Raw genomic sequence first — 14,286 nt, 5'->3', positions numbered from 1 at the left:
CAGCTATTTAATACTGTGACTTTTCGTCACACATATCACATATCACTGCAGTTCAAATCAAGCCATTTGTAGTGACCGTAGAAAATATTGCCCTCCATTTAAAATGGGCAAGGGCCAGGGAAGTGGATGTGATGGTACATGCAGAGGAGGAGGACTAGGCCGTAGGCAAGCTGAAATTGTGCCACAACAAACACCCACATCTTCTCGCTCGACCTTCCTGTCCCAAATAATAGGGGACCTCAGAACACCACTATTGAACACTGAGCAGTGTGAGAAGGTTATTGGTTGGATAGCAGATAATGCTTCCAGTCATTTAGCTACCACCACCACCACCGTCTTCCACACGGTCAAGTCTCACTAGCCGTGAGTCTGGACTGCATATTCCTCACCCTGATCCTCCTTCCTCCCACCATGCCGAGTGCCCAGAGACAACTGATCCCACACTTGGACACTCCGTAGAGCTATTCACTTTTCCATTTATAGATTCTGGCCTCTAGCCCGGTCCACTTGAAGCGGGGCAAGAGGACATCGCATGTAGCGATGCCCAAATATTTGAGCAGCCACGGTCACACGAAGTCGACGGTGGGAAACTGTCACAAGAGGTGGATGATGATGAGACACAATTGCCAGAAAGTCAGGAGGAGGACTAGGGTGCGGAAGTAGAAGATGAGGTGGTGGACGATGAAGTCACTGACCCAACCTGGCAAGGTGACATGCAGAGCAAAGACAGCAGCAAACAGGGGGAGGGAAACATAGCACCACAACAGGAAAGATCAAGCAGTGTGGTGGCCACAGACAGAAGGCGGGCAACCGTTCCTCATAACACCAACACGATGCAAGTTGCCAGTAAAACTGTTAGGTCTTCCAGAGTCTGGTTGTTTTTTAAAGACTCTGCCGATAACCCCAAAAAGGCCATTTGCACCATCTGCCAGGCCAGCATCAGCAGGGGTAGCAAAACTACCAGCCTGGCCACAACCAACATGAACAAGCACATGACAGCAAAGCATCCAACTAAGTGGGCCAAACCCCAGGGACCAGCAACAGTGTCTGGGGGTGACACCACTGCTTGATCTGCTGTTGTGCGTGCACGTCAATCCCCTGTCCATGGCGCATGCCAAGATGCCTCCCGCCCTGCAGATGTTATTGAAAACTCTCAACTATCACCATCAACAAGCACGTCCAAGATCTGCTTGTCAAAGTACGCTGCCTGTGTGCCCATTTTAGAAAGTCAGCTACAGCTTCCCCTGCCCTTGCTGTGTTTCAGCAGCATTTGTAGCTTCCTGCTCACCGACTGGTGTGTCATGTCCCCACACATTGGAAATCAACATTGCAGATGTTGGGAAGGATTTGTGAGCAGAAGAGGGCAGTTGTTGACTACCAGCATCAACAAGGCCTTCGGTATTCAGGTCAGACTTTACACATAAGACCTCAGGAGTGGACATGGATGTCATACATCTGTACCATCCTCCAAAACTTTGAGAACTCCACCAAGATGGTGAGCGGCGATGACACCATAATTAGCGTCACCATCCCGCTTCTCTGTCTGAAACGTTCTCTGCTCTCAATTAAAGAGTATGCATTGCAGGCGGAGCATGATGAGATGGAGCAAGGAACCATACAGGGCGATTCCACACAGCCCAGCCTCATCTCATCCCAACGTTGATTGGGTGACAATGAAAAAGAAGAGGTGGGGGAAGAACAGGAGCAAGTTTCCTGCGCTATAGACGGTACTACCTGCACAACTGTCATACTGTCTGTTCAGCATGCATGGCCTGAGGACAGGGAGGAGGAGGAAGAGGAGGAGAATGAGGAGGAGAGCACGGTCAGTCATCCTCTTCGTGAGGACACGGAAGTTTTGCCTCTTTGCAGTCTGGCACACATGGCTGAATTTATGTTACACTGCCTTTCCCATGACCCTCGCGTTGTCCAAATTTTGGGTGACAGTCATTACTGGTTGGTGACGTTTCTAGACCCACACTACATAGAGAACTTTATGTCTCTTATTCCCTTGCAGGACAGGCCTAATAAAATGGTGCAGTACGAGAAGGCCCTTGTTATTAAAAAAATTCCCATCTAAAAATGCTGGCAGCAGAGGTCACAGTTTGTTGGACAACTAAGGAGTACAGGCGAGAGAGCCACAAATGCAATCCAGCAGAGGCAGGGGCACACTATCAAAGTTCTGGGACAGTTTTCTCAGACCCTCTCATTGCACAGACCCTGAGGCGCAGGGTACTCTCACAAGGAGTGCAAGGTTTCGGAAGATGTTGAGTGAGTACCTTGCTGACCGTACCAACATCCTCCATGATTCCTCTGTGCCTTATAATTTTTGGGAATCCAAGCTGGACATGTGGCATGAACTGGCTCTCTGCGCCTTGGAGGTCCTGTCCTGCCCTGCCGCTAGCGTTTTGTCAGAGCAGGTTTTTAGTGCCGCCACTGAAAATATAACTGATAGGCGTATCAGCCTGTTACCTGAAAATGCTGACAGGCTGACTCTTATAAAAATGAGCAAGGGCTGGATTGGGCCAGACTCCTCAATACCACCGAATGATAGGAGCATAACATAAACTCAAAAACAGTGTCTTTTTTTGAGAAAGTCTAACTCTTTTCCCATGCACTCAGACATGGGTATACGCTTCCTGATTTTTTTTGCTCTTGTCCTCTTCCTTCTCCGCATCCTCATCCTCCACCATCATATCACCACAATATGTACCATATCAACATATCTACGTCTCTTGCAAGGTGCATTGGAGTTCCTCCAAATTTTTAGCAGCCGTTGCTTCACTGCATAGGCAAACAGTATGGGAAACACACTTACTAATAATAGGAACATTGTTTGCAGGAGGCCCTCTGACCTCTACGTCTTTTGTAAGGGGCATTGGAGTTTCTCCAAATTTTTGGCAGCCGTTGCTTCACTGCATAGGCAAACAGTATGGGAGACACATACTGTCACTCTGCAGTCACCTGGGAGTCAGAAATGCTTCCAGGGGTATTCCCCATGCTGTTCCCATGTCATTTGAGCACTGTTCCCATCGATTTGGGCAATTTTTAGTCCCTCTGCCAAACGCCGGGGGGAGCCGCCGGAAAAATGCTCGCGTTTCCCATAGAGTTACATTAGGCTCGTTACTCGCACAGAGTATTCCAATTTGCTCGAGTTGAACAATGAGTACCTGAGCATTTTAGTGATCACTAGTAACTACCATAATACTGACCAGAGATTGCAATCAATGAAAAAATAAATCATGTGATACTTTGATTTATATTTCATTTATATAACTATTTTGCTTATAAAACTATAAATGTACCAGACATTGAATTATATGACATAAACAGCCATGAAATGAGTTATGTGTTCTGGCTGTCAGTATCTAAGTCAAGCTATTTTGGATTTTTCTTGACCTTATCCTGCAAGAATTCATAAGGGTTAAAAGCTTGATACATAACATAAATGTATGCTTGGAATCAATAGACTCTCTCCAGATAAAATCAAAGTTATATTGTAATAAAGATTAGTTTTATTTTCATTACTTTTTACTGTTTATGCAAATCTTTTGCTTTATCAGCACCAAAGATGCTCCATACCATCCATAACAAATTCCTCTACTACTCTTAATGGAAGGTATACAGCACTCTTCGAGCCTCATTATTCATTTTACATCTCAAATATATCCTCTTATTTTAGTCCAAACATTTCAAAGTTGGAACTGTACATTTTTCACTCCAGCTTCCCATGCGTGTGCTATGTTTCCCATTTAAAACTTTTCTATTTGACAAATTCTACTATGTTTTCTTCTTTACAGCGACTCAAACTGTAAGACCAGAATCGCATTTTTCATCTTACAGTTTGACACTAGATGTTCATGGAAGAACCCAAACAGGTCAGTTTCTAAAATTGCATAGTCTGGTATAGTTATCTTACAGCACAGTTGTGCCTTGGCCCTTCATCTTCTTTTTTGAACTATCTAGTTTGCTCACCAGTCTATGAACAGTAGTAGGACAGTATTGTCTGAAATCTACAGTTTATGGGAATGATTTCACAAGCCAACAATAGACGGATTTGTTACCTGAGAAAGATTTTACTTGCCTGAGCTATTTTTATCAGAGAATTTAACTTTAGAATGGGCCTTTTCCTGCAATCCAAGTGGGGGCTTTTTATGTTATAGAACAGAATAACACATTTCAGTTGTGAGAAAACAATGACAATGGTTTCCATTAAAACTATTAATGCAATAATGTTTAATTAAAACCATTGTCGACCATATAAAATCCCATTTTTTTGCCATTTAAAGAGGCTTCAGATATAAGTTACATATTGTAATAAGTAACTTTGTGCAGACATTTTACTACTTTGCTTTTACTGTTTCTGATTTACAGCTTGTAATATTCATAATTCTGCAAACTTTGCAGTTGAACTTTTCTTGTTTGCTCAATTTCTTAATGCATCTTGCTCTGCTGACTTTTATTTTGGAAATTTTAAAGAATAACTAAACTTTAAATAGGATTTTTCATATTTGGTAGTAATTTTAATTGCCTGCAGATCAGTGGAGGTCCGACTCCTGAGACCCTCACCGATCACTTAATAGATTCACAAACAGTGCACAGCTCAGCAGGCAGGAGGGAGATTTTGTCTGAGCACGCACACAGACTGGGGTACAGATTGAATGGAAAGCAGCGGCTTTATATCCTTTGCTTTATATTGAATCCATACTCCAATCTATGCTTGCGCTCAGCAAGAAGCAGTGTGTTGCCGTTTGCTGAGCTGTGTACTGTTCGGGGGGTCTATTGAGCATTTTGAGTGAGTTTCAGTACTATAAGGAATCATCGTATTCACAGTTTAGTTACTCTTTAATTTTAACATTAGAATGGGCATTATGCTAGTGCATTAGGGGAAAATACCTGTTCATGGGTATTGGTGTAAGAGATGCAGACACTAAACACAAGCCCTGGAGCTTGAGAAGGCCAAAAGCCCACCTTTCCTGCCACAAAGAAGAACTAATATTATAAATCTATCATAATAAATGAAGTTGTTCAGTCTCAGAAGCCTTTGAATATCTCAGTGCATAATTATTACAATTGCCAAAAAGTATTGGTCACATGTGAAAGTCAATACACCAAGACAGCATGAACATGATCAAGTATAAAAAAATGCATTATAAAAGAGGTGAAACAGCCAAATGCTCTGTTTACATACAGCTGGATATGAGTAAGCGGTCATAGAGCAACAATAATATCTCCATAATATAAAACACAAAATCTCTAATAGCACATTTACAACAATATAGCTAACCTTAAGTGTAGATCGGCATCAAAGTAATGACGACTATGATATAAAGGCTCTCACTCACCCCGACTGTAGCGGGTAAACAAGTAGAGGTTCTGTGGCTGGAGACCTCTGTGAGAACACTTGCCATGGTGACAGAGGAGGAAGAAGCAGCAGATGCTGTTGATGGAGCAGTCGGTGGTTGGCGAGGCCTGCTAGTCTGCATTTTAGCACAGTGAGATTCCCAGACTAACTTATGTTGACTGCACATGTGCCAGTTCAAGCATGTTGTAGTCAATTGTGGCTGAGAATACAGAGCTTGTCGTGGTTGCATCACTCTGTATCTGTGCAGGAAGCTGCAACATAACCTACTCATATTCCTCCTCCTCCACCTCCTCTGCTGAGCTACTCAGCTGCGTGCCTCTGGATTCACACCAAGTGGGATCTACAACCTCACTGTCATCCTCTCTGTTCTCTCACACCTCGTCCTGAGAGAGAGTTACCCTCCTCCTCTTCCTGCCCTGACAGCACAGTACAGTCCACGTGCACCGAAGGTATCTGAGTCTCATCTGGATCACCTCCACCCCGGAGGTTAACGTCTGGTGATGAGGGTCTGGAATCTACTTGGACCCCACTTCGTCCGGCCCCGACCCAACTGAAAAAAATTTTGGGCATTGGTGCAGATGCTTTCCTCCTCTTGAGTCTATGAATCTTTGGAGCAGACCTCTGATGCCCATAGGATAGAATGTGTGAACAGCTTTACAGACTCGCACATCTGTGGTTCCCCACAGTCAGTTGGGTGGTTGGAGAGTTGTGACGTGAGGGAAAACAAGGGTAATTGAGGTGCTACTTCTGTGGACTGTACTGTGTGTGTGTTGTTAAGGTGGAGGAAGAGGAGGAGAGGCCACTTGATGCAGCGCTTGCCATCCACTGGCACACATGCTCTTTCTGGCCCTCATCTGGCCCTTGTTGGCTGCCAAAGAAAGGGAGTCGAGTAGCCCAACCAGTAACAGAAGTTGTCAGTTGTCTTTGGATGGGGCGTAATGGTGTTTGTTCTGTAGAGCTTTCAGTAATACCTACCCCATGTACACCTTGAACATTAAGCCTATTCCCCCTTCCACCACGACCTCGCTTTTTCCCTCTCATGTTGGATGTACCCTTCCCCTCTTGTAACCAGCTGCTTCATAACCCTAAGCCCAGTCCTGTTAGTCACCTGTCACTAAATTAACAATCAGTATTTATTTGCTGAGATAGTGTAGCTGGACCACCCTATTAGCAGAAAGGATTTAGATTGCGAAATGTGGACTGGTGTCTGGACAACACTATTAGCAGAAAGGATTTAGATTCTGAAATGTGGACTGGTGTCTGGACCACACTATTAGCAGAAAGGATTTAGATTCTGAAATGTGGACTGATAGCTTGACCACACTATTAGCAGAAAGTATTTACATTGTGAAATATGGAATACTTGATGAACCATACAATTAGCAGAAAGGATTTAGATTCTGAAATGTGGTCTGGTGTCTGGACCACACTACTATCAGAAGGATTGATATGCTAGAAGGTCGATTTCACACAGGATCCTAACTATCTGACTACTTGCAGTAGCAGGAGCAGCCTCTCTGCGCTATGTGTCTGGATGTTGTGGATGGTTTCTGCGCCCTGATTGGCTGCCAGAAAAAAAAGAATAACAGTCCGCCGCTCTCCTGATCTCTCCACACCCCCTCCCCTCATAAAACTCATCCCCCTCACTCATCATACATCTCCACTATCCTAGCCCAAGTCCTACAAAAAGCATTAGTGGAAACTTGATCATTTACTGAACTTTGGCCGAATTTTGCAAATTTTGAGGAAAATTCTTGGGAATCCGAACACGAATCCGAATGTACAATGTTCGTGCTGACTCATCTCTACTCCCTTTTGATTGACATCAGCATTTAGATTACTAAAAAAATCCTCCCTTTAACATTTTTACCCCTAAACCTGTGTATATGTACATGTAATGTGGTGTTACTGTGTTAATATACTTACCTACCTCCATCGTCTCCAGTGTCCAGCACCGTTATTTTCCTCTTCTCTGCGACGTCACTGCTCTGCAGGCTCTCCGGGTCACACTGCATTCTGCGTGACCGGGAAAAGGCTTTTACATTGTAGGTCTATGGGGTGTCAGAACAAGTTCAGAATCAGGCTCCGTTGACTTACACAATAAAAGCCACATCCTGCTCACATAGAGCGCAGTGTGATGCAGAGTCTGAATTGCAGTCATATGACTCAGAAGAGGACATCCTTATAAATACATGACATCTGCATGAACACCCAAATAATACTCATATTAAAACACATGACCTGAACACATGCACACTATACACAGGTAACATACTGTACTGTATAGACACATATAGTGACTAGTGTTGAGCGATACCTTCCGATATCAGGAAATATCGGATCGGATTGGATCGGGCCGATACCCAAAAAGTATCGGATATCGCCGATTCCGATACCGGAAACCAATGCAAGTCAATGGGACACAAATATCGGAATGAAAATAAACCCTTTCTTTCCTTGTAGGTTAATTCTACATGAAGGAAAACAACTAACAATAATGTAGAATGTATTGGGGGAGGTGGTTGCCCAAATCGATGGGAACAGTGCTCACAGTGAAACATGAAAAGCCGGCAATTCAGCAGCGGCATACACCGGTACCCGACAATTTATAACAGAAAGAATAGAGCTTCACACATAGATTAGACAGATAGAAACATGTCAGTCACATATATATGAAGTACAGTGACAGTGTTGCTTACTGTACTTGTCATTTAGTGTAAAGGATTTATTAAAAAAAATATTAGTGTTTTCATGCACCGTCTCTTTAAAAAAGTCGGCCGGCAATTCAGCATCTGTACCCGACAATTTAGAATAGAAAGAATAGAGCATCACACATAGATTAGATAAATAGAAACATGTCAGTCACATATATATAATAAGTACAGTGATAGTGTTGATTACTGTACTTGTCATTTAGTGATAAAATAAAGGATTTATTAAAAAAAAATTGGCGTGGGGTTCCCCGTAATTTTAGTTTCTAGTGGAGGTTAAGCAGATGGCTGGGGCAGATGTTTGAAGCCTGGGAAGGGGGTAATACCCACGGAGCTTCCCAGGCTACTAATATCAGCCCCCAGCTGAATACCTAGCCTTTAACAGCTATTAAAATGGGGGACCCCCCCAAAGAAATGACGTGGGGTCCCCCCTATTTTAATAGCTAGCAAAGGCTAGGCAGACAGCTGGGGGATGATATTAATAGCCCAGGAAGGGTGCCATGAATATTGGCCCCCTCCCAGGCTAGAAACACCAACCGTCTGCCGCCCTAGAAATGGCGCATCGATAGGATGCGCCAATTCTGGCGCTTAGCCTCGCTCTTCCACGCTGCCCTGGTGCGGTGGCAGGGGGTAATAGTGGTGGGGTTCATGTCAGCGCCAGCTGCCATGAAGCCCAGGTTAGTAATGATGGGTGTCTATAAGACACCCCCATTACTAACCTACAAAGTGTTAAAAAGAAAACACACACTACACCCAGAAAAAAATTATTTATTTGAAATAAAACACACCATTTTATTTAATTCTTAGTTTACTAAAAAAAAAATAGTTACCTCTCCACGTTCCTGCGCTGATCTCCCATGCACAGCTGTCACATCTGGAGATGGTGACAGCTGTGCATGGCTGCTGTAAGCTCACACTGCCGGGAACACGTCCTCTCCCGGCAGCGTGAGCCCTGACTGAGGTCACCGGAGTGCATTCAGGCAGCGCTGCTCCGGAGACCTCCTTTACAGCACTGCTGTACCGTGGGAATTTCTCACGGTACAGCGGGACCGTAAAGGAGCTAACCGGAGCAGCGCTGCCTGAACTCCAGCGAACCCGCTTATGCAATGACGGGGCTGCTTTACGGCCCCATCATTCTAGTGGCGGCAGCGGTTCAGAGCGGTCACATTCTATGTGGCTGCTCTAAACTGGAGATCTTCGTGGGACACTCGTGGACTACTACGGAGGGGTAAGGATAAGGTTGTGGTTTATTATTTTATATTTTATTACAGGAGATCGATGACTTCGGGGAATTAGGTGTCTAGGTGAGTATAGGTGTAGTTTTTTATTTTTTACTTTATTTTAGGTGGCGATCGGCGGGGACAGGTAATGTATAAACTAATTTATTGTAGGTAACCACTGGCCACCAATGACATGTATTTAAAATTTATTGTGGACCAAAAAAAACATGTATAGGGGCAAAAATAGCACATGGGGCAGTTTAAATAGCAGGATCAGGCTGATGGGAACTACTGCTCCCATCGAGCTGATCCTGCTGGCACGAGTGGACGGGGGACAGACATAGGCCGATGGGAGTAGTAGTGTCACATCGGCCTATGCCTGCCTGCACGCACAGACACCGGCCACACCCGCACACACTCGCAGACATCGCACAGATGCCGCACACACCGCGCACACACCCACAGACATCGCACACACCCGCAGACATCGCACAGACACCCACACACACCAATCATGACGGGTCTGATGGTCTGTGAGGTGTGGCTGACCTGTGCGGCCGTGGGAAAGTTCATGTGAGTTCATGCAATGCAGTCAAGCATGAATTCACATGAACCCTCTGAGGGCACCGCGGCTACTTCAAATGAACAGCTGATCGGCATCACCTGATACCTCAGCTGTTCATTTGAAATAACCGGCGGGAAAGCGCAGCACAGAACGGGAAAGCCCGCGGTGAAGTCTTTTCACTGCCGGCTTCCCCGCCCTGCTGTGCTCCCCACCCTGTCCTAACTTACGATCAGGAAAGGGGGAGCGGAGGATCGGGGTGGGAGGCTGCAGGGAAGCAGTATGGGGCTGTGTGATTGTTTAAATGCCGGCGGCTTTTTACCGCCCGCCGGCTTTTAAACAATCAGGAGAATTCTCTCACGCTGGGATGGCATTCTGATGACAGGCTGGATCGCAGGTGAGCGCTGCCATCCAGCTTGTCATCCTTCAGAGACACTGCAGAGCGCAGGCATTATGGGAACTTCCGATTCCGGTATTCGATATTGTAAAAGTATCGGAATTAAGTATCGGAATTCCGATACCGCGAATATCGGCCGATATCCGATATTTCAGTATCGGAATGCTCAACACTAATAGTGACTCTTTTCTTCATCATAGATATGAGCAAGTAAGGAGAGTCCTGTAGTTAGCAATCAGCAGCCTGAGAGTGTCTCTTGTCTGCCTTGCACACCTTCCCCGTCCTGACTGCTTAGCTGCTGGGAACATTACAGGAAAGAGGGGTCTCGTGTATGAATAGCAGCCACAGAGGGAAAAGGGTTGTAAGGTTTTTCCCCTCTTCTCAGTAATGTTACTTCTCTCCTCATAACTGACATATTTCTACCCTTTCCCCAGTACTGTTTAACCCATCTACTCAGTAATTTCTCCCATCTCCCCTCTCCTCAGTAATTTCGCTCATCTCTGCTCTCCTCAATAATTTCACCGCTCTTCTCAGTAATTTCACCCATCTCCCCTTGCATCAGTAATTTCGCCCATCTCTCCTCAGTTATTTTGCCCATCTCCCCACTCCTCAATATTTTCTCCCACCTCCCCTCTCCTCAGTAATTTCACCCCTCTTGCCTCTCAGTAATTTCACCCATCTCCTCTCTCCTCAGTAGTTTCACCCCTCTTGCCTCTCCTCAGTAATTTCACCCATCTCCCCTCTTCACTGTAATTTCACCCATCTCCCCACTCCTCAGTAATTTCACCCCTCTTGCCTCTCCTCAGTAATTTCACCCATCTCCTCTCTCCTCAGTAATTTCACCCCTCTTGCCTCTCCTCAGTAATTTCACCCATCTCCCCTATACACTGTAATTTCACCCATCTCCCTACTCCTCAGTAATTTCGCCCATCTCCCTTTTCCTCAGTAATTTCTCCCATGTCCCCTCTCCTCAATAATTTCCCCCATCTTCCCTCTCCTCAGTAATTCTGCCTGCCTCTCCTCTCCGCATTAGTTTCTCCCACCTCCCCTCTCCTCTACACTGTCTCTTTCTACCTACATACTTCCTCCCACCTCTTCCCTTTCTCCCTTGTTCACTGTGCAGTCGCTCTGTACAGACAGGGAAACCTCTTTTTTGACTGCCACCAAAGAAGAGGACTAGGAAGTGGTGAGGAGATGCTCCACAGCTTATCACAGACATGTACCACAAGGACTGTGTAAGGTACATCCTGAATGTGTGCTTGTCTGTGTACACAAATAAAGTTTATTACAAAAAAAAAAGTTAACCTGAGATTCAGCAGATTCAGGGCAAGGTACTTCTGATTCTAAGTGCTTAATGACGCCCCTGGTATATATCAATATCAATTGGTTACGTTAATCAGTTACGTTAATCATTTAGTTGCACTAATCAATTAGTTGCGTTAATCAATTTGTTCATTTTTGTACTAGTATACACATACAAATACTATATATTATGTAGTATTATGAATTATGTTCAGAATTTCAGCCCACAAGGGCAGGATCCTCTTCCCTCTGTACTAGTCTATCATTGTTTATTTGTTACTGTAAGTGATATTTCTATTTTGTATGTAACCCCTTCACCATGGAATCAATGGCGCTATATAAAGAAATAATAATAATAAAAAATAATAATATTTTCTATTAAAATCTAACTATTACTGTAAATTGTGTACGTTTATATATAAAAAATATAAAAAGTAAGAAAATGGCACTTCAGTTTTATACTGCACAAGAGGCATATGCCCTTTTATGTTCTGACAGTGAAGAAAGTGTAACGTCAAATGGCAATGATGATTTTGAGGGCTTTACTTTCAGCGACAGTGATAGCTCAGAAATGAGTAGTCATTCTGGTCCTTCCTGAAAAATGACAGGGACCTGTGCAAGAGAGGCAAATAGCTCTACTGGAGAGACATCTCCAAATCAGGGAACAATGCCCAGTACAAGAGATGTGCCTAGTACTAGTGAATTGGTGCATGCCAATGTACAAGGGGCTTTGCCACTTAATTTTGTATTTCCCAGATGGGAAACTTCAGAATTGGCTACTCAATTCATCACTGATTTTAATGCTATTTCTGGTATAAATATGGAGGTGGAAGATTTTGGACCAGTTCAGTTATTTTAATTTGTAATGTGACATGTCACCCACAGACCATTCCAGTAAAATAAGCTCTTCAATATAGAGCTTCTTCCCTTCTGAGCATTGCAGTGTGGCTGAAATGTAGTTTCTGACCACTTATGGGGTATTTACATACTCAGGAGAAATTGCATAATCAATTTTTGGGTCCTGTGACAGGGTCACTGGCAAAGTACTGGAGGGGAGATATGTAGCACTGAGATTAATAGCTGCAGTAATTATACATAGGAAAAGGGTTCCAGCACATGAGTGGGTTAATCAGTCATCTTGGTGCTAGGGTGATTAGACATCTGTAGAGAGGGAGTAACTCAGAGGATAAAATCACAGCCTTTCAGAGCATTTGGTGTGGGGAGGGCCTGGAGGCACAAGCTCTGGAGCTGTGGTGTGCAAGTTAAGGAAAGCTAAATCTTGGGTTGTTTTTGTTATGGAAGCAGGCGGTTACCTGTAGCAACAAGGACTGTGGCATATGTTATGTTTTGTTTTCCTGTTAGACCAGGAAGGCCCTGTTTGTGTTGCTAACAATTCTGTGGCTTATGCAGTGCTCTTAATAAACCACAGAAGAAATAAAGAGACAGTGTTCTTCTGTACATCTGTGTGCAACCAAGTGAGCCGATCTACCACAGTCCATTTTCTCCTTTTACCCTTTTGAAAATTAGAGATTTTCTGCTAAATCAACTTTTTAGTGGAAAAAACGTAACATTTTATTTTCTTTTTGCGATTTTTTAAAATTATCTGTGTCACTTGTGGTATCAAGATCGTTATCACAACAGCAGATGAATTCTTCAAGGGGTGTAGTTTCCAAAATGGGGTCATTTGTGGGGGTGTTTCCACTGTTTAGGCACATGAGGGGCTCTGCAAACATGACATAGGATCCACTATCGATTCCAGTTTTTGCGCTCCAAAAGTCAAATGGTGCTCCTTCACTTCCGAGCCCTGCCATGCGCCCAAACTGTACTTTTCCACCACCAGTGGGGTATCAGCATACTCAGGAGATGTGGCACAAGAAATTATGGGGTCCAATTTCTCCTGTTACCCTTGTGAAAATAAACAAATTTGGGCTAAACCAACATTTTTGTGGGGAAAATATGATTTTTGTTATTTTCACAGCTAAACATTATAAAATTCTTGAAGCACCCGGGAGTTCAAGGTGCTCACCACACATCATACTCAGGAGAAATTGCATGATCCATTGCCTCCTGTTAGCTTTGTAAAAATGCAAAATTTGGGGCTAAAGTAAAATTTTTGTTGGAAAAAGTAAAATTGTAATTTTTTCCTTCTATATTGCTTTAAATGCAATATGTCACCAGAAAAAAAACACTATTAACTTGCAGATAATCTTCTGGTTAATAGTGTTATTAACCTGCCAGGTGCCTGCACGTAGCCGAATGCTGCGGGGAGAAAATGAACTTTATTTTGCCCTGCAACATTCTGGTTTCAGTCACAGGGGCAGAGCTGTCATGGTTTCAGTATTCGTTGTCTGTAACCATGCCCTCGGCACTGACTGATATCCATCACCAATGAAGTGCCAGTGTAAGTCAGTGCCAGGGATGTGGTTATAGCCTCTGCTCTGTATTCTCAGAGCAGTGACTGAACCCGTGCCGCCCCTGTAACTGAAACAAGAATGCTGCTGGGGGAACTTAAGTTAATTTTCTCCCTGCAGCGTTCGGCTACGAGAGGGCGCCGGAAAGGTTAATAAAGCCATTAATCTTCAGATTAACCTCATAACTGCAGGATAATACCGTTTTTTTCTGGTGATAGTATCCCTTTAATTTGTGAGAACCACCTTAAGGATTAATAAACTTCTCATATGTGGTTTTGAGCACTCTGAGATTTGCATTTTTAAAAATGATGTAACTTTTGG

This window comes from Phyllobates terribilis, unplaced genomic scaffold (assembly GCF_046119375.1).
Source record: "Phyllobates terribilis strain yellow unplaced genomic scaffold, ASM4611937v1 Scaffold_4__5_contigs__length_816908805, whole genome shotgun sequence".
Lineage (NCBI taxonomy): Eukaryota > Metazoa > Chordata > Amphibia > Anura > Dendrobatidae > Phyllobates > Phyllobates terribilis.
This window is presented reverse-complemented; position numbering follows the sequence as displayed.